Genomic DNA, 17,790 nt, shown 5'->3' with positions numbered 1-17,790 from the left:
AGGAGCTGAGCCTGGAGAGGCCACCGTGAGGCCTGAGCTGGGCCTGGGGAGCTTGGCTTCGGGAAGTTGTGCGCCTACCAGGGCCGCTAGGAGCTGGGCAGGAGCTGAGTCCAAAGACGTTGTTGGGAGGCCAGAGTCGGGCCTGGAGATGCAGCCGGGAGGAAGAGCTGGGCCGGGAGAGGACGCCGGGAGGCTGCAAGTGTGTCTGGAGAGGCCGAGTTGAGGAGGCTCTGGGCCCGGAGAGGCCGCCGGAAGGGAAAAACTGGGCCTGGAAAGGTTGTTGTGAGGAATGAGCCCCATGGGCCTGAAGAGGCCACTGGCAGGCGGGAGCTGGGCCTGCCGACGCGGCCGTGAGGCAGGAGCTTTGGACTCGGGAGGCCGCAGTGAGGCGAGAGCTAGCTGGGCATGGAGAGTCTGCTGTGAGGCCGAGGCCGAGGCCGGGCCCGTGCAGGCCTTGGAGAGGTAGGAGGCCGCGCCTGCAAAGGCCCACTGGAGGTCAAGTTCTGGGCCTGAAGAGGCCGCCAAAAGTCAAAAGCGGGGCCTGGGAAGGCCGCCGAGAGCGATGAGCTAGGCTGGGCTGAAAGAGGCCGCTGGGAGGCAGGAGGAGCTGGACCTGGAGAGGCTGACTCGAGGAAGTTTTGCACCTGGAGAGGCCGCCGAGAGGACGGAGATGGGCCCGGGGAGGCCGACTTGCTGCTCTTCCAGTCCCAATTCCAAGCTGACTTGAGGATGACTTGGGCCTGCAGAGGCCGCCGGGAGGCACAGGCTGGGCCTAGAGGAGCCCACTGACCGGAGGCCGTTTGGGGCCTGCAGATGCCATCAGAGGGCAGGAGCTGAGCCTGGAGAGGCCACCGTGAGGCCGGAGCTGAGCCTGGGGAGCTTGGCTTCGGGAAGTTGTGTGCCTACCAGGGCCGCTGGGAGCTGGGCAGGAGCTAGGTCCAAAGACATTGTTGGGAGGCCAGAGTCGGGCCTGGAGACGCAGCCGGGAGGAAGAGCTGGGCCCGGAGAGCACGCTGGGAGGCTGCAAGTGGGTCTGGAGAGGCCGACTTGAGGACGCCCGGCCTCTGCCTCCTGCATGGCGGCCTCTGCATGCCCAGCTGTTCCTCCTGGCTGCATCTCCCGGCCCAGTTCCTGCCTCCCAGCAAACAAGCTCTTTTGGCTCAGCTCCCGCCGGCGTTTGTAGACCCCGAAGTTTCTGCAACCAAGCGCTCAGGCCCACATCCCGCCTCCAGTAGCCTGAACAGTCCCAGCTGCGGCTGGAGAAGAGCCTGAAGCCCCCGCTGTTGCCTCCCAGGGGTGCTCCAGGCCCAGCTGTCGCCCCACCACGACATCCCAGGCCCAATTCCCTGCCTGCCTCCCAGCAGCCCGCGTGCGACCCTGCTCCTCCTTCACGGTGGCCTGTTGAGGCAGGGGCTCACGCTGACCTCTCTCAGCGTGGGAGGGGCTGGTGTGAGGCAAGGGGCTCAGGCAGACCTCTCTCAGTGTGGGAGGGGCCGGAGTGAGTCAGGGGCTCAGGCTGACCTCTCTCAGTGTGGGAGGGGCCGGTGTGAGGCAAGGGCTCACGCTGACCCCTCTCAGCGTGGGAGGTGCCGGTGTGAGGAAAGGGGCTCAGGCTGACCTCTGTCAGCCTGGGAGGGGCTGGTGTGAGGCAAGAGGCTCAGGCTGACTACTGTCAGGGTGGGAGGGGCCGGTGTGAGGCTAGGGGCTCCCGCTGACCTCTGTCAGCCTGGGAGGGGCCGGTGTGAGGCTAGGGGCTCCCGCTGACCTCTGTCAGCCTGGGAGGGGCCGGTGTGAGGCAAGGGGCTCCCGCTGGCCTCTGTCAGCCTGGGAGGGGCCGGTGTGAGGCTAGGGGCTCCCGCTGACCTCTGTCATCCTGGGAGGGGCCGGTGTGAGGCTAGGGACTCCCGCTGACCTCTGTCAGCCTGGGAGGGGCCGGTGTGAGGCTAGGGGCTCCCAGTGAACTCTGTCAGCCTGGGAGGGGCCGTCGTGAGGCTAGGGGCTCCCACTGACCTCTGTCAGCCTTGGAGGGGCCTGTGTGAGTCTATGGGCTCAGGCTGAACTCTGTCAGCCTGGGAGGGGCCGGTGTGAGGCTAGGGGCTCAGGCTGACCTCTGTCAGCCTGGGAGGGGCCGGTGTGATGCTAGGGGATCCCGCTGACCTCTGTCAGCCTGGGAGGGTCTGGTGTGAGTCTAGGGGATCCCACTGACCTCTGTCAGCCTGGGAGGGGTCGGTGTGAACCTAGGGGCTCCCGCTGACCTCTGTCAGCCTGAGAGGAGCCGGTGTGAGGCTAGGGGCTCCCGCTGACCTCTGTCAGCGTGGGAGGGTCCGGTGTGAGGCAAGGGGCTCACGCTGACCTAAGCGTGGGAGGGGCCGGTGTGAGGCAAGGGCTCACACTGACCTCTCTCAGCGTGAGAGGGTCCGGTGTGAGGCTAGGGGCTCCCGCTGACCTCTGTCAGCCTGGGAGGGGCCGGTGTGAGGCTAGGGGCTCCCGCTGACCTCTGTCAGCCTGGGAGGGGCCGGTGTGAGGCAAGGGGCTCCCGCTGACCTCTGTCATCCTGGGAGGGGCCGGTATGAGGCTAGGGGCTCCCGCTGACCTCTGTCAGCCTGGGAGGGGCCGGTGTGAGGCTAGGGGCTCCCAGTGAACTCTGTCAGCCTGGGAGGGGCCGGTGTGAGGCTAGGGACTCCCGCTGACCTCTGTCAGCCTGGGAGGGGCCGGTGTGAGTCTATGGGCTCAGGCTGACCTCTGTCAGCCTGGGAGGGGCCGGTGTGAGGCTAGGGGCTCCCGCTGACCTCTGTCAGCCTGGGAGGGGCCGGTGTGAGGCTAGGGGCTCCCGCTGACCTCTGTCAGCGTGGGAGGGGCCGGTGTGAGGCTAGGGGATCCCACTGACCTCTGTCAGCCTGGGAGGGGTCGGTGTGATCCTAGGGGCTCCCGCTGACCTCTGTCAGCCTGGGAGGGGCCGGGGTGAGGCAAGGTCTCATGCTGACCCCTCTCAGCGTGGGAAGGGCCGGTGTGAGGCTAGGGGCTCCGGCTGACCTCTGTCAGCGTGGGAGGGTCCGGTGTGAGGCAAGGGGCTCACGCTGACCTAAGTGTGGGAGGGGCCGGTGTGAGGCAAGAGCTCACACTGAACTCTCTCTGTGTGGGTGGGGCCGGTGTGAGGCAACGGCTCACACTGAGCTCTCTCAGCGTGGGAGGGGCCGGTGTGAGGCAAGAGGCTCACGCTGACCTCTCTCGGCGTGGGAGGGGCCGGTGTGAAGCAAAGGGCTCACACTGATCTCTCTCAGCGTGGGAGGGGCCGGTGTGAGGCAAGGGGCTCACGCTGACCTCTGTCAGCGTGGTAGGGGCTGGTGTGAGGCAAGGGCGTCAGTCTGACCTCAGCGTGGTAGGGGCCTGTGTGAGGCAAGAGCTCACACTGAACTCTCTCAGCGTGGGAGGGGCCGGTGTGAGGCAAGGGCTCACACCGACCTCTCTCAGCGTGGGAGGGGCCGGTGTGAGGCAAGGGGCTCACGCTGACCTCTCTCAGCGTGGGAGGGTCCGGTGTGAGGCAAGGGGCTCACGCTGACCTAAGCGTGGGAGGGGCCGGTGTGAGGCAAGAGCTCACACTGAACTCTCTCTGTGTGGGAGGGGCCGATGTGAGGCAACGGCTCACACTGAGCTCTCTCAGCGTGGGAGGGGCCGGTGTGAGGCAAGAGGCTCACGCTGACCTCTCTCGGCGTGGGAGGGGCCGGTGTGAAGCAAGGGCTCACACTGACCTCTCTCAGCGTGGGAGGGGCCGGTGTGAGGCAAGGGGCTCACGCTGACCTCTGTCAGCGTGGTAGGGGCTGGTGTGAGGCAAGGGCGTCAGTCTGACCTCAGCGTGGTAGGGGCCTGTGTGAGGCAAGAGCTCACACTGAACTCTCTCAGCGTGGGAGGGGCCGGTGTGAGGCAAGGGCTCACACTGAGCTCTCTCAGCGTGGGAGGGGCCGGTGTGAGGCAAGGGGCTCACGCTGACCTCTCTCAGCGTGGGAGGGGCCGGTGTGAGGCAAGGGCTCACACTGAGCTCTCTCAGCGTGGGAGGGGCCGGTGTGAGGCAAGAGGCTCACGCTGACCTCTCTCGGCGTGGGAGGGGCCGGTGTGAAGCAAGGGCTCACACCGACCTCTCTCAGCGTGGGAGGGGCCGGTGTGAGGCAAGGGGCTCACGCTGACCTCTCTCAGCGTGGGAGGGGCCGGTGTGAGGCAAGGGCTCACGCTGACCTCTCTCAGCGTGGGAGGGGCTAGTGTGAGGCAAGGGGCTCACGCTGACCTCTCTCCGCCTGGGAGGGGCCGGTGTGAGGCAAGGGCTCACACTGACCTCTCTCAGCATGGGAGGAGCCAGTGTGAGGCAGAGGCTCATGCCTCTGGGCAGGGTGCCAGAGGCATGAGTTGGGCATCAACAGGCCACCGTGAGGGAGGAGCTGGGCCGCACGCGGGCTGCTGGGAGGCAGGCAGGGACTTCGCCCCGGGAGGCAGCCGTGGGGGCAGGAGCAGGGCCTGCAGAGGCTGTTCTCCAACCAGTGCTGGTCCTGTACAGGGGCGGCAGGAATTAGGCCCGAAGAACTTGGCTGGAGAAAGTTCGGGGCCTACAAAGGCGGTTGGGAGCTGGGCAGGAGTTGAGCCAAAAGAGCTTGCTTACTTGCTGGGAGGCAGGGCCGGGAGAGGCCGACTTCAGGACAACTTGGGCCTGCAGAGGTCGCCGGGAGGCCCAAGCTTGGCGTGGAGGAGCCCACCGACCAGAGACCATTTGGGGTCTGCAGATGCCATCGGAGGGCAGGAGCTCATCCTGGAGAGGCCACCGTGAGGCCTGAGCTGGGCCTGGGGAGCTTGGCTTGAGGAAGCTGTGGGCCGACCAAGGCCGCCAGGAGATTGGTAGGCACTGAGTCCAAAGAGGTTGTTGAGAGGCAGGAGTCGGGCCTGGAGACGCAGCCGGGAGGAAGAGCTGGGCCCGGAGAGGACGCCCGGAGGGTGCAAGTGGGTCTGGAGAGGCCGACTTGAGGAGGTTCTGGGCCCGGAGAGGCCGCCGGAAGGGAAAAACTGGGCCTGGGAAGGCCGTTGTGAGGAATGAGCCCCATGGGCCTCAAGAGGCCACTGGCAGGCGGGAGCTGGACCTGCCAAAGTGGCCGAAAGGCAGGAGCTTTGGACTCGGGAGGCCGCAGTGAGGCGAGAGCTAGCTGGGCATGGAGAGTCCGCTGTGAGGCCGAGGCCGAGGCCGGGCCCGTGCAGGCCTTCGAGAGGCAGGAGGCCGGGCCTGCAAAGGCCCACTGCAGGTCAAGTTCTGGGCCTGAAGAGGCCGCCAAAAGTCAAAAGCGGGGCCTTGGAAGGCTGCCGAGAGCCATGAGCTGGGCTGGGCTGAAAGAGGCCACTGGGAGGCAGGAGGAGCTGGGCCTGGAGAGGCTGACTCGAGGAAGTTTTGCACCTGGAGAGGCCGCCGAGAGGACGGAGCTGGGCCCGGGGAGGCCGACTTGCTGCTCTTCCAGGCCCAATTGCAGGCCAACTTGAGGACGACTTGGGCCTGCAGAGGCCGCCGGGAGGCCCAAGCTGGGCCTAGAGGAGCCCACCGACCGGAGACCATTTGGGGCCTGCAGATGCCATCGGAGGGCAGGAGCTGAGCCTGGAGAGGCCACCGTGAGGCCTGAGCTGGGCCTGGGGAGCTTGGCTTCGGGAAGTTGTGCGCCTACCAGGGCCGCTAGGAGCTGGGCAGGAGCTGAGTCCAAAGACGTTGTTGGGAGGCCAGAGTCGGGCCTGGAGATGCAGCCGGGAGGAAGAGCTGGGCCAGGAGAGGACGCCGGGAGGCTGCAAGTGGGTCTGGAGAGGCCGAGTTGAGGAGGCTCTGGGCCCGGAGAGGCCGCCGGAAGGGAAAAACTGGGCCTGGAAAGGTTGTTGTGAGGAATGAGCCCCATGGGCCTGAAGAGGCCACTGGCAGGCGGGAGCTGGGCCTGCCGACGCGGCCGTGAGGCAGGAGCTTTGGACTCGGGAGGCCGCAGTGAGGCGAGAGCTAGCTGGGCATGGAGAGTCTGCTGTGAGGCCGAGGCCGGGCCCGTGCAGGCCTTCGAGAGGCAGGAGGCCGGGCCTGCAAAGGCCCACTGGAGGTCAAGTTCTGGGCCTGAAGAGGCCGCCAAAAGTCAAAAGCGGGGCCTGGGAAGGCCGCCGAGAGCCATGAGCTGGGCTGGGCTGAAAGAGGCCACTGGGAGGCAGGAGGAGCTGGACCTGGAGAGGCTGACTCGAGGAAGTTTTGCACCTGGAGAGGCCGCCGAGAGGACGGAGATGGGCCCGGGGAGGCCGACTTGCTGCTCTTCCAGTCCCAATTCCAAGCTGACTTGAGGATGACTTGGGCCTGCAGAGGCCGCCGGGAGGCACAGGCTGGGCCTAGAGGAGCCCACTGACCGGAGGCCGTTTGGGGCCTGCAGATGCCATCAGAGGGCAGGAGCTGAGCCTGGAGAGGCCACCGTGAGGCCGGAGCTGAGCCTGGGGAGCTTGGCTTCGGGAAGTTGTGTGCCTACCAGGGCCGCTGGGAGCTGGGCAGGAGCTAGGTCCAAAGACATTGTTGGGAGGCCAGAGTCGGGCCTGGAGACGCAGCCGGGAGGAAGAGCTGGGCCCGGAGAGCACGCTGGGAGGCTGCAAGTGGGTCTGGAGAGGCCGACTTGAGGACGCCCGGCCTCTGCTTCCTGCATGGCGGCCTCTGCATGCCCAGCTGTTCCTCCTGGCTGCATCTCCCGGCCCAGCTCCTGCCTCCCAGCAAACAAGCTCTTTTGGCTCAGCTCCCGCCGGCGTTTGTAGACCCCGAAGTTTCTGCAACCAAGCGCTCAGGCCCACATCCCGCCTCCAGTAGCCTGAACAGTCCCAGCTGCGGCTGGAGAAGAGCCTGAAGCCCCCGCTGTTGCCTCCCAGGGGTGCTCCAGGCCCAGCTGTCGCCCCACCACGACATCCCAGGCCCAATTCCCTGCCTGCCTCCCAGCAGCCCGCGTGCGACCCTGCTCCTCCTTCACGGTGGCCTGTTGAGGCAGGGGCTCACGCTGACCTCTCTCAGCGTGGGAGGGGCTGGTGTGAGGCAAGGGGCTCAGGCAGACCTCTCTCAGTGTGGGAGGGGCCGGAGTGAGTCAGGGGCTCAGGCTGACCTCTCTCAGTGTGGGAGGGGCCGGTGTGAGGCAAGGGCTCACGCTGACCCCTCTCAGCGTGGGAGGGGCCGGTGTGAGGAAAGGGGCTCAGGCTGACCTCTGTCAGCCTGGGAGGGGCTGGTGTGAGGCAAGAGGCTCAGGCTGACCTCTGTCAGGGTGGGAGGGGCCGGTGTGAGGCTAGGGGCTCCCGCTGACCTCTGTCAGGCTGGGAGGGGCCGGTGTGAGGCTAGGGGCTCCCGCTGACCTCGGTCAGCCTGGGAGGGGCCGGTGTGAGGCAAGGGGCTCCCGCTGACCTCTGTCATCCTGGGAGGGGCCGGTGTGAGGCTAGGGACTCCCGCTGACCTCTGTCAGCCTGGGAGGGGCCGGTGTGAGGCTAGGGGCTCGCAGTGAACTCTGTCAGCCTGGGAGGGGCCGGTGTGATGGTAGGGGCTCAGGCTGACCTCTGTCAGCCTGGAAGGGGCCGGTGTGAGGCTATGGGCTCAGGCTGACCTCTGTCAGCCTGGGAGGGGCCGGTGTGAGGCTAGGGGCTCCCGCTGACCTCTGTCAGCGTGGGAGGGGCCGGTGTGAGGCTAGGGGATCCCACTGACCTCTGTCAGCCTGGGAGGGGTCGGTGTGAACCTAGGGGCTCCCGCTGACCTCTGTCAGCCTGGGAGGGGCCGGGATGAGGCAAGGTCTCATGCTGACCCCTCTCAGTGTGGGAAGGGCCGGTGTGAGGCTAGGGGCTCCCGCTGACCTCTGTCAGCGTGGGAGGGGCCGGTGTGAGGCTAGGGGATCCCACTGACCTCTGTCAGCCTGGGAGGGGTCGGTGTGAACCTAGGGGCTCCCGCTGACCTCTGTCAGCCTGGGAGGTGCCGGGGTGAAGAAAGGTCTCATGCTGACCCCTCTCAGCGTGGGAAGGGCCGGTGTGAGGCTAGGGGCTCCCGCTGACCTCTGTCAGCGTGGGAGGGTCCGGTGTGAGGCAAGGGGCTCACGCTGACCTAAGCGTGGGAGGGGCCGGTGTGAGGCAAGAGCTCACACTGAACTCTCTCGGTGTGGGAGGGGCCGGTGTGAGGCAACGGCTCACACTGAGCTCTCTCAGCGTGGGAGGGGCCGGTGTGAGGCAAGAGGCTCACGCTGACCTCTCTCGGCGTGGGAGGGGCCGGTGTGAAGCAAGGGCTCACACTGACCTCTCTCAGCGTGGGAGGGGCCGGTGTGAGGCAAGGGGCTCACGCTGACCTCTGTCAGCGTGGTAGGGGCTGGTGTGAGGCAAGGGCGTCAGTCTGACCTCAGCGTGGTAGGGGCCTGTGTGAGGCAAGAGCTCACACTGAACTCTCTCAGCGTGGGAGGGGCCGGTGTGAGGCAAGGGCTCACACTGAGCTCTCTCAGCGTGGGAGGGGCCGGTGTGAGGCAAGGGGCTCACGCTGACCTCTCTCAGCGTGGGAGGGGCCGGTGTGAGGCAAGGGCTCACACTGAGCTCTCTCAGCGTGGGAGGCGCCGGTGTGAGGCAAGAGGCTCACGCTGAACTCTCTCGGCGTGGGAGGGGCCGGTGTGAAGCAAGGGCTCACACCGACCTCTCTCAGCGTGGGAGGGGCCGGTGTGAGGCAAGGGGCTCACGCTGACCTCTCTCAGTGTGGGAGGGGCCGGTGTGAGGCAAGGGCTCACGCTGACCTCTCTCAGCGTGGGAGGGGCTAGTGTGAGGCAAGGGGCTCACGCTGACCTCTCTCTGCCTGGGAGGGGCCGGTGTGAGGCAAGGGCTCACACTGACCTCTCTCAGCATGGGAGGAGCCAGTGTGAGGCAGAGGCTCATGCCTCTGGGCAGGGTGCCAGAGGTATGAGTTGGGCATCAACAGGCCACCGTGAGGGAGGAGCTGGGCCGCACGCGGGCTGCTGGGAGGCAGGCAGGGACTTCGCCCCGGGAGGCAGCCGTGGGGGCAGGAGCAGGGCCTGCAGAGGCTGTTCTCCAACCAGTGCTGGTCCTGTACAGGGGCGGCAGGAATTAGGCCCGAAGAACTTGGCTGGAGAAAGTTCGGGGCCTACAAAGGCGGTTGGGAGCTGGGCAGTAGTTGAGCCAAAAGAGCTTGCTTACTTGCTGGGAGGCAGGGCCGGGAGAGGCCGACTTCAGGACAACTTGGGCCTGCAGAGGTCGCCGGGAGGCCCAAGCTTGGCGTGGAGGAGCCCACCGACCAGAGACCATTTGGGGTCTGCAGATGCCATCGGAGGGCAGGAGCTCATCCTGGAGAGGCCACCGTGAGGCCTGAGCTGGGCCTGGGGAGCTTGGCTTGAGGAAGCTGTGGGCCGACCAAGGCCGCCAGGAGATTGGTAGGCACTGAGTCCAAAGAGGTTGTTGAGAGGCAGGAGTCGGGCCTGGAGACGCAGCCGGGAGGAAGAGCTGGGCCCGGAGAGGACGCCCAGAGGGTGCAAGTGGCACTGGAGAGGCCGACTTGAGGAGGTTCTGGGCCCGGAGAGGCCGCCGGAAGGGAAAAACTGGGCCTGGGAAGGCCGTTGTGAGGAATGAGCCCCATGGGCCTCAAGAGGCCACTGGCAGGCGGGAGCTGGACCTGCCAAAGTGGCCGAAAGGCAGGAGCTTTGGACTCGGGAGGCCGCAGTGAGGCGAGAGCTAGCTGGGCATGGAGAGTCCGCTGTGAGGCCGAGGCCGAGGCCGGGCCCGTGCAGGCCTTCGAGAGGCAGGAGGCCGGGCCTGCAAAGGCCCACTGCAGGTCAAGTTCTGGGCCTGAAGAGGCCGCCAAAAGTCAAAAGCGGGGCCTTGGAAGGCTGCCGAGAGCCATGAGCTGGGCTGGGCTGAAAGAGGCCACTGGGAGGCAGGAGGAGCTGGGCCTGGAGAGGCTGACTCGAGGAAGTTTTGCACCTGGAGAGGCCGCCGAGAGGACGGAGCTGGGCCCGGGGAGGCCGACTTGCTGCTCTTCCAGGCCCAATTGCAGGCCAACTTGAGGACGACTTGGGCCTGCAGAGGCCGCCGGGAGGCCCAAGCTGGGCCTAGAGGAGCCCACCGACCGGAGACCATTTGGGGCCTGCAGATGCCATCGGAGGGCAGGAGCTGAGCCTGGAGAGGCCACCGTGAGGCCTGAGCTGGGCCTGGGGAGCTTGGCTTCGGGAAGTTGTGCGCCTACCAGGGCCGCTAGGAGCTGGGCAGGAGCTGAGTCCAAAGACGTTGTTGGGAGGCCAGAGTCGGGCCTGGAGATGCAGCCGGGAGGAAGAGCTGGGCCGGGAGAGGACGCCGGGAGGCTGCAAGTGTGTCTGGAGAGGCCGAGTTGAGGAGGCTCTGGGCCCGGAGAGGCCGCCGGAAGGGAAAAACTGGGCCTGGAAAGGTTGTTGTGAGGAATGAGCCCCATGGGCCTGAAGAGGCCACTGGCAGGCGGGAGCTGGGCCTGCCGACGCGGCCGTGAGGCAGGAGCTTTGGACTCGGGAGGCCGCAGTGAGGCGAGAGCTAGCTGGGCATGGAGAGTCTGCTGTGAGGCCGAGGCCGAGGCCGGGCCCGTGCAGGCCTTGGAGAGGCAGGAGGCCGCGCCTGCAAAGGCCCACTGGAGGTCAAGTTCTGGGCCTGAAGAGGCCGCCAAAAGTCAAAAGCGGGGCCTGGGAAGGCCGCCGAGAGCCATGAGCTAGGCTGGGCTGAAAGAGGCCACTGGGAGGCAGGAGGAGCTGGACCTGGAGAGGCTGACTCGAGGAAGTTTTGCACCTGGAGAGGCCGCCGAGAGGACGGAGATGGGCCCGGGGAGGCCGACTTGCTGCTCTTCCAGTCCCAATTCCAAGCTGACTTGAGGATGACTTGGGCCTGCAGAGGCCGCCGGGAGGCACAGGCTGGGCCTAGAGGAGCCCACTGACCGGAGGCCGTTTGGGGCCTGCAGATGCCATCAGAGGGCAGGAGCTGAGCCTGGAGAGGCCACCGTGAGGCCGGAGCTGAGCCTGGGGAGCTTGGCTTCGGGAAGTTGTGTGCCTACCAGGGCCGCTGGGAGCTGGGCAGGAGCTAGGTCCAAAGACATTGTTGGGAGGCCAGAGTCGGGCCTGGAGACGCAGCCGGGAGGAAGAGCTGGGCCCGGAGAGCACGCTGGGAGGCTGCAAGTGGGTCTGGAGAGGCCGACTTGAGGACGCCCGGCCTCTGCCTCCTGCATGGCGGCCTCTGCATGCCCAGCTGTTCCTCCTGGCTGCATCTCCCGGCCCAGTTCCTGCCTCCCAGCAAACAAGCTCTTTTGGCTCAGCTCCCGCCGGCGTTTGTAGACCCCGAAGTTTCTGCAACCAAGCGCTCAGGCCCACATCCCGCCTCCAGTAGCCTGAACAGTCCCAGCTGCGGCTGGAGAAGAGCCTGAAGCCCCCGCTATTGCCTCCCAGGGGTGCTCCAGGCCCAGCTGTCGCCCCACCACGACATCCCAGGCCCAATTCCCTGCCTGCCTCCCAGCAGCCCGCGTGCGACCCTGCTCCTCCTTCACGGTGGCCTGTTGAGGCAGGGGCTCACGCTGACCTCTCTCAGCGTGGGAGGGGCCGGTGTGAGGCAAGGGGCTCAGACAGACCTCTCTCAGTGTGGGAGGGGCCGGAGTGAGTCAGGGGCTCAGACTGACCTCTCTCAGTGTGGGAGGGGCCGGTGTGAGGCAAGGGCTCACGCTGACCCCTCTCAGCGTGGGAGGGGCCGGTGTGAGGAAAGGGGCTCAGGCTGACCTCTATCAGCCTGGGAGGGGCTGGTGTGAGGCAAGAGGCTCAGGCTGACTACTGTCAGGGTGGGAGGGGCCGGTGTGAGGCTAGGGGCTCCCGCTGACCTCTGTCAGCCTGGGAGGGGCCGGTGTGAGGCTAGGGGCTCCCGCTGACCTCTGTCAGCCTGGGAGGGGCCGGTGTGAGGCAAGGGGCTCCCGCTGGCCTCTGTCAGCCTGGGAGGGGCCGGTGTGAAGCTAGGGGCTCCCGCTGACCTCTGTCATCCTGGGAGGGGCCGGTGTGAGGCTAGGGACTCCCGCTGACCTCTGTCAGCCTGGGAGGGGCCGGTGTGAGGCTAGGGGCTCCCAGTGAACTCTGTCAGCCTGGGAGGGGCCGTCGTGAGGCTAGGGGCTCCCACTGACCTCTGTCAGCCTTGTAGGGGCCTGTGTGAGTCTATGGGCTCAGGCTGAACTCTGTCAGCCTGGGAGGGGCCGGTGTGAGGCAAGGGCTCACACTGACCTCTCTCAGCATGGGAGGAGCCAGTGTGAGGCAGGGGCTCATGCCTCTGGGCAGGGTGCCAGAGGCATGAGTTGGGCATCAACAGGCCACCGTGAGGGAGGAGCTGGGCCGCACGCGGGCTGCTGGGAGGCAGGCAGGGACTTCGCCCCGGGAGGCAGCCGTGGGGGCAGGAGCAGGGCCTGCAGAGGCTGTTCTCCAACCAGTGCTGGTCCTGTACAGGGGCGGCAGGAATTAGGCCCGAAGAACTTGGCTGGAGAAAGTTCGGGGCCTACAAAGGCGGTTGGGAGCTGGGCAGGAGTTGAGCCAAAAGAGCTTGCTTACTTGCTGGGAGGCAGGGCCGGGAGAGGCCGACTTCAGGACAACTTGGGCCTGCAGAGGTCGCCGGGAGGCCCAAGCTTGGCGTGGAGGAGCCCACCGACCAGAGACCATTTGGGGTCTGCAGATGCCATCGGAGGGCAGGAGCTCATCCTGGAGAGGCCACCGTGAGGCCTGAGCTGGGCCTGGGGAGCTTGGCTTGAGGAAGCTGTGGGCCGACCAAGGCCGCCAGGAGATTGGTAGGCACTGAGTCCAAAGAGGTTGTTGAGAGGCAGGAGTCGGGCCTGGAGACGCAGCCGGGAGGAAGAGCTGGGCCCGGAGAGGACGCCCGGAGGGTGCAAGTGGGTCTGCAGAGGCCGACTTGAGGAGGTTCTGGGCCTGGAGAGGCCGCCGGAAGGGAAAAACTGGGCCTGGGAAGGCCGTTGTGAGGAATGAGCCCCATGGGCCTCAAGAGGCCACTGGCAGGCGGGAGCTGGGCCTGCCGACGCGGCCGTGAGGCAGGAGCTTTGGACTCGGGAGGCCGCAGTGAGGCGAGAGCTAGCTGGGCATGGAGAGTCTGCTGTGAGGCCGAGGCCGGGCCCGTGCAGGCCTTCGAGAGGCAGGAGGCCGGGCCTGCAAAGGCCCACTGGAGGTCAAGTTCTGGGCCTGAAGAGGCCGCCAAAAGTCAAAAGCGGGGCCTGGGAAGGCCGCCGAGAGCCATGAGCTGGGCTGGGCTGAAAGAGGCCACTGGGAGGCAGGAGGAGCTGGACCTGGAGAGGCTGACTCGAGGAAGTTTTGCACCTGGAGAGGCCGCCGAGAGGACGGAGATGGGCCCGGGGAGGCCGACTTGCTGCTCTTCCAGTCCCAATTCCAAGCTGACTTGAGGATGACTTGGGCCTGCAGAGGCCGCCGGGAGGCACAGGCTGGGCCTAGAGGAGCCCACTGACCGGAGGCCGTTTGGGGCCTGCAGATGCCATCAGAGGGCAGGAGCTGAGCCTGGAGAGGCCACCGTGAGGCCGGAGCTGAGCCTGGGGAGCTTGGCTTCGGGAAGTTGTGTGCCTACCAGGGCCGCTGGGAGCTGGGCAGGAGCTAGGTCCAAAGACATTGTTGGGAGGCCAGAGTCGGGCCTGGAGACGCAGCCGGGAGGAAGAGCTGGGCCCGGAGAGCACGCTGGGAGGCTGCAAGTGGGTCTGGAGAGGCCGACTTGAGGACGCCCGGCCTCTGCCTCCTGCATGGCGGCCTCTGCATGCCCAGCTGTTCCTCCTGGCTGCATCTCCCGGCCCAGCTCCTGCCTCCCAGCAAACAAGCTCTTTTGGCTCAGCTCCCGCCGGCGTTTGAAGACCCCAAAGTTTCTGCAACCAAGCGCTCAGGCCCACATCCCGCCTCCAGTAGACTGAACAGTCCCAGCTGCGGCTGGAGAAGAGCCTGAAGCCCCCGCTGTTGCCTCCCAGGGGTGCTCCAGGCCCAGCTGTCGCCCCACCACGACATCCCAGGCCCAATTCCCTGCCTGCCTCCCAGCAGCCCGCGTGCGACCCTGCTCCTCCTTCACGGTGGCCTGTTGAGGCAGGGGCTCACGCTGACCTCTCTCAGCGTGGGAGGGGCTGGTGTGAGGCAAGGGGCTCAGGCAGACCTCTCTCAGTGTGGGAGGGGCCGGAGTGAGTCAGGGGCTCAGACTGACCTCTCTCAGTGTGGGAGGGGCTGGTGTGAGGCAAGGGCTCACGCTGACCCCTCTCAGCGTGGGAGGGGCCGGTGTGAGGAAAGGGGCTCAGGCTGACCTCTGTCAGCCTGGGAGGGGCTGGTGTGAGGCAAGAGGCTCAGGCTGACCTCTGTCAGGGTGGGAGGGGCCGGTGTGAGGCTAGGGGCTCCCGCTGACCTCTGTCAGGCTGGGAGGGGCCGGTGTGAGGCTAGGGGCTCCCGCTGACCTCTGTCAGCCTGGGAGGGGCCGGTGTGAGGCAAGGGGCTCCCGCTGACCTCTGTCATCCTGGGAGGGGCCGGTGTGAGGCTAGGGACTCCCGCTGACCTCTGTCAGCCTGGGAGGGGCCGGTGTGAGGCTAGGGGCTCCCAGTGAACTCTGTCAGCCTGGGAGGGGCCGGTGTGATGCTAGGGGCTCAGGCTGACCTCTGTCAGCCTTGGAGGGGCCGGTGTGAGTCTATGGGCTCAGGCTGACCTCTGTCAGCCTGGGAGGGGCCGGTGTGAGGCTAGGAGCTCCCGCTGACCTCTGTCAGCCTGGGAGGGGCTGGTGTGAGGCTAGGGGCTCCCGCTGACCTCTGTCAGCGTGGGAGGGTCCGGTGTGAGGCAAGGGGCTCACGCTGACCTAAGCGTGGGAGGGGCCGGTGTGAGGCAAGAGCTCACACTGAACTCTCTCTGTGTGGGAGGGGCCGGTGTGAGGCAACGGCTCACACTGAGCTCTCTCAGCGTGGGAGGGGCCGGTGTGAGGCAAGAGGCTCACGCTGACATCTCTCGGCGTGGGAGGGGCCGGTGTGAAGCAAGGGCTCACTCTGACCTCTCTCAGCGTGGGAGGGGCCGGTGTGAGGCAAGGGGCTCACGCTGACCTCTGTCAGCGTGGTAGGGGCCGGTGTGAGGCTAGTGGCTCAGGCTGACCTCTGTCAGCCTGGGAGGGGCCGGTGTGAGGCTTGGGGATCCCGCTGACCTCTGTCAGCCTAGGAGGGTCTGGTGTGAGGCTAGGGGATCCCACTGACCTCTGTCAGCCTGGGAGGGGTCGGTGTGAACCTAGGGGCTCCCGCTGACCTTTGTCAGCCTGAGAGGAGCCGGTGTGAAGCAAGGGGCTCCCGCTGACCTCTGTCATCCTGGGAGGGTCTGGTGTGAGGCAAGGGGCTCACGCTGACCTAAGCGTGGGAGGGGCCGGTGTGAGGCAAGGGCTCACACTGAGCTCTCTCAGCGTGGGAGGGGCCGGTGTGAGGCAAGAGGCTCACGCTGACATCTCTCGGCGTGGGAGGGGCCGGTGTGAAGCAAGGGCTCACTCTGACCTCTCTCGGTGTGGGAGGTGCCGGTGTGAAGTAAGGGCTCACACTGACCTCTCTCAGCGTGGGAGGGGCCGGTGTGAGGCAAGGGGCTCACGCTGACCTCTGTCAGCGTGGTAGGCGCTGGTGTGAGGCAAGGGACTCAGTCTGACCTCAGCGTGGTAGGGGCCTGTGTGAGGCAAGAGCTCACACTGAACTCTCTCAGCGTGGGAGGGGCCGGTGTGAGGCAAGGGCTCACACTGAGCTCTCTCAGCATGGGAGGGGCCGATGTGAGGCAAGGGACTCACGCTGACCTCTCTCAGCGTGGGAGGGGCCGGTGTGAGGCAAGGGCTCACACTGAGCTCTCTCAGCGTAGGAGGGGCCGGTGTGAGGCAAGAGGCTCACGCTGACCTCTCTCGGCCTGGGAGGGGCGGTGTGAAGCAAGGGCTCACACCGACCTCTCTCAGCGTGGGAGGGGCCGGTGTGAGGCAAGGGGCTCACGCTGACCTCTCTCAGCGTGGGAAGGGCCGGTGTGAGGCAAGGGCTCACGCTGACCTCTCTCAGCGTGGGAGGGGCTAGTGTGAGGCAAGGGGCTCACGCTGACGTCTCTCCGCCTGGGAGGGGCCGGTGTGAGGCAAGGGCTCACACTGACTTCTCTCAGCATGGGAGGAGCCAGTGTGAGGCAGGGGCTCATGCCTCTGGGCAGGGTGCCAGAGGCATGAGTTGGGCATCAACAAGCCACCGTGAGGGAGGAGCTGGGCCGCACGCGGGCTGCTGGGAGGCAGGCAGGGACTTTGCCCCGTGAGGCAGCCGTGGGGGCAGGAGCAGGGCCTGCAGAGGCTGTTCTCCAACCAGTGCTGGTCCTGTACAGGGGCGGCAGGATTTAGGCCCGAAGAACTTGGCTGGAGAAAGTTCGGGGCCTACAAAGGCGGTTGGGAGCTGGGCAGGAGTTGCGCCAAAAGAGCTTGCTTACTTGCTGGGAGGCAGGGCCGGGAGAGGCCGACTTCAGGACAACTTGGGCCTGCAGAGGTCGCCGGGAGGCCCAAGCTTGGCGTGGAGGAGCCCACCGACCAGAGACCATTTGGGGTCTGCAGATGCCATCGGAGGTCAGGAGCTCATCCTGGAGAGGCCACCGTGAGGCCTGAGCTGGGCCTGGGGAGCTTGGCTTGAGGAAGCTGTGGGCCGACCAAGGCCGCCAGGAGATTGATAGGCACTGAGTCCAAAGAGGTTGTTGAGAGGCAGGAGTCGGGCCTGGAGACGCAGCCGGGAGGAAGAGCTGGGCCCGGAGAGGACACCCGGAGGGTGCAAGTGCGTCTGGAGAGGCCGAGTTGAGGAGGTTCTGGGCCCGGAGAGGCCGCCGGAAGGGAAAAACTGGGCCTGGAAAGGTTGTTGTGAGGAATGAGCCCCATGGGCCTGAGGAGGCCACTGGCAGGCGGGAGCTGGGCCTGCCGACGCGGCCGTGAGGCAGGAGCTTTGGACTCGGGAGGCCGCAGTGAGGCGAGAGCTAGCTGGGCATGGAGAGTCCGCTGTGAGGCCGAGGCCGAGGCCGGGCCCGTGCAGGCCTTCGAGAGGCAGGAGGCCGCGCCTGCAAAGGCCCACTGGAGGTCAAGTTCTGGGCCTGAAGAGGCCGCCAAAAGTCAAAAGCAGGGCCTGGGAAGGCCGCCGAGAGCCATGAGCTGGGCTGGGCTGAAAGAGGCCACTGGGAGGCAGGAGGAGCTGGACCTGGAGAGGCTGACTCGAGGAAGTTTTGCACCTGGAGAGGCCGCCAAGAGGACGGAGATGAGCCCGGGGAGGCCGACTTGCTGCTCCTCCAGTCCCAATTCCAAGCTGACTTGAGGATGACTTGGGCCTGCAGAGGCCGCCGGGAGGCACAGGCTGGGCCTAGAGGAGCCCACTGACCGGAGGCCGTTTGGGGCCTGCAGATGCCATCAGAGGGCAGGAGCTGAGCCTGGAGAGGCCACCGTGAGGCCGGAGCTGAGCCTGGGGAGCTTGGCTTCGGGAAGTTGTGTGCCTACCAGGGCCGCTGGGAGCTGGGCAGGAGCTAGGTCCAAAGACATTGTTGGGAGGCCAGAGTCGGGCCTGGAGACGCAGCCGGGAGGAAGAGCTGGGCCCGGAGAGCACGCTGGGAGGCTGCAAGTGGGTCTGGAGAGGCCGACTTGAGGACGCCCGGCCTCTGCCTCCTGCATGGCGGCCTCTGCATGCCCAGCTGTTCCTCCTGGCTGCATCTCCCGGCCCAGCTCCTGCCTCCCAGCAAACAAGCTCTTTTGGCTCAG

General features: G+C 66.5%; 6 pseudogenes; all 6 read right to left on the bottom strand.

Annotated features, from left to right (window-relative positions):
* Nucleotides 1–496: 496 nt before the first annotated feature.
* Nucleotides 497–4,776, bottom strand: LOC117975696 (putative uncharacterized protein FLJ44672; annotated as a pseudogene).
* LOC134728747 (putative uncharacterized protein FLJ44672) lies at nt 4,579–5,939 on the bottom strand (annotated as a pseudogene).
* A 163-nt stretch (nt 5,940–6,102) lies between these two features.
* Nucleotides 6,103–6,937, bottom strand: LOC134729358 (putative uncharacterized protein FLJ44672; annotated as a pseudogene).
* A 1,972-nt stretch (nt 6,938–8,909) lies between these two features.
* On the bottom strand, nt 8,910–10,528 carry LOC117975745 (putative uncharacterized protein FLJ46235; annotated as a pseudogene).
* LOC134729303 (putative uncharacterized protein FLJ44672) lies at nt 10,243–11,272 on the bottom strand (annotated as a pseudogene).
* Nucleotides 11,273–13,116: 1,844 nt separating this feature from the next.
* LOC134729268 (putative uncharacterized protein FLJ44672) lies at nt 13,117–15,363 on the bottom strand (annotated as a pseudogene).
* Nucleotides 15,364–17,790: the final 2,427 nt, after the last annotated feature.

This window comes from Pan paniscus, chromosome 1 (genome assembly GCF_029289425.2).
Source record: "Pan paniscus chromosome 1, NHGRI_mPanPan1-v2.0_pri, whole genome shotgun sequence".
Taxonomy (NCBI): Eukaryota; Metazoa; Chordata; class Mammalia; order Primates; family Hominidae; genus Pan; species Pan paniscus.
Note: the sequence above shows the minus strand (reverse complement) of the source record. Positions and strands in the feature narration are given on the sequence as shown.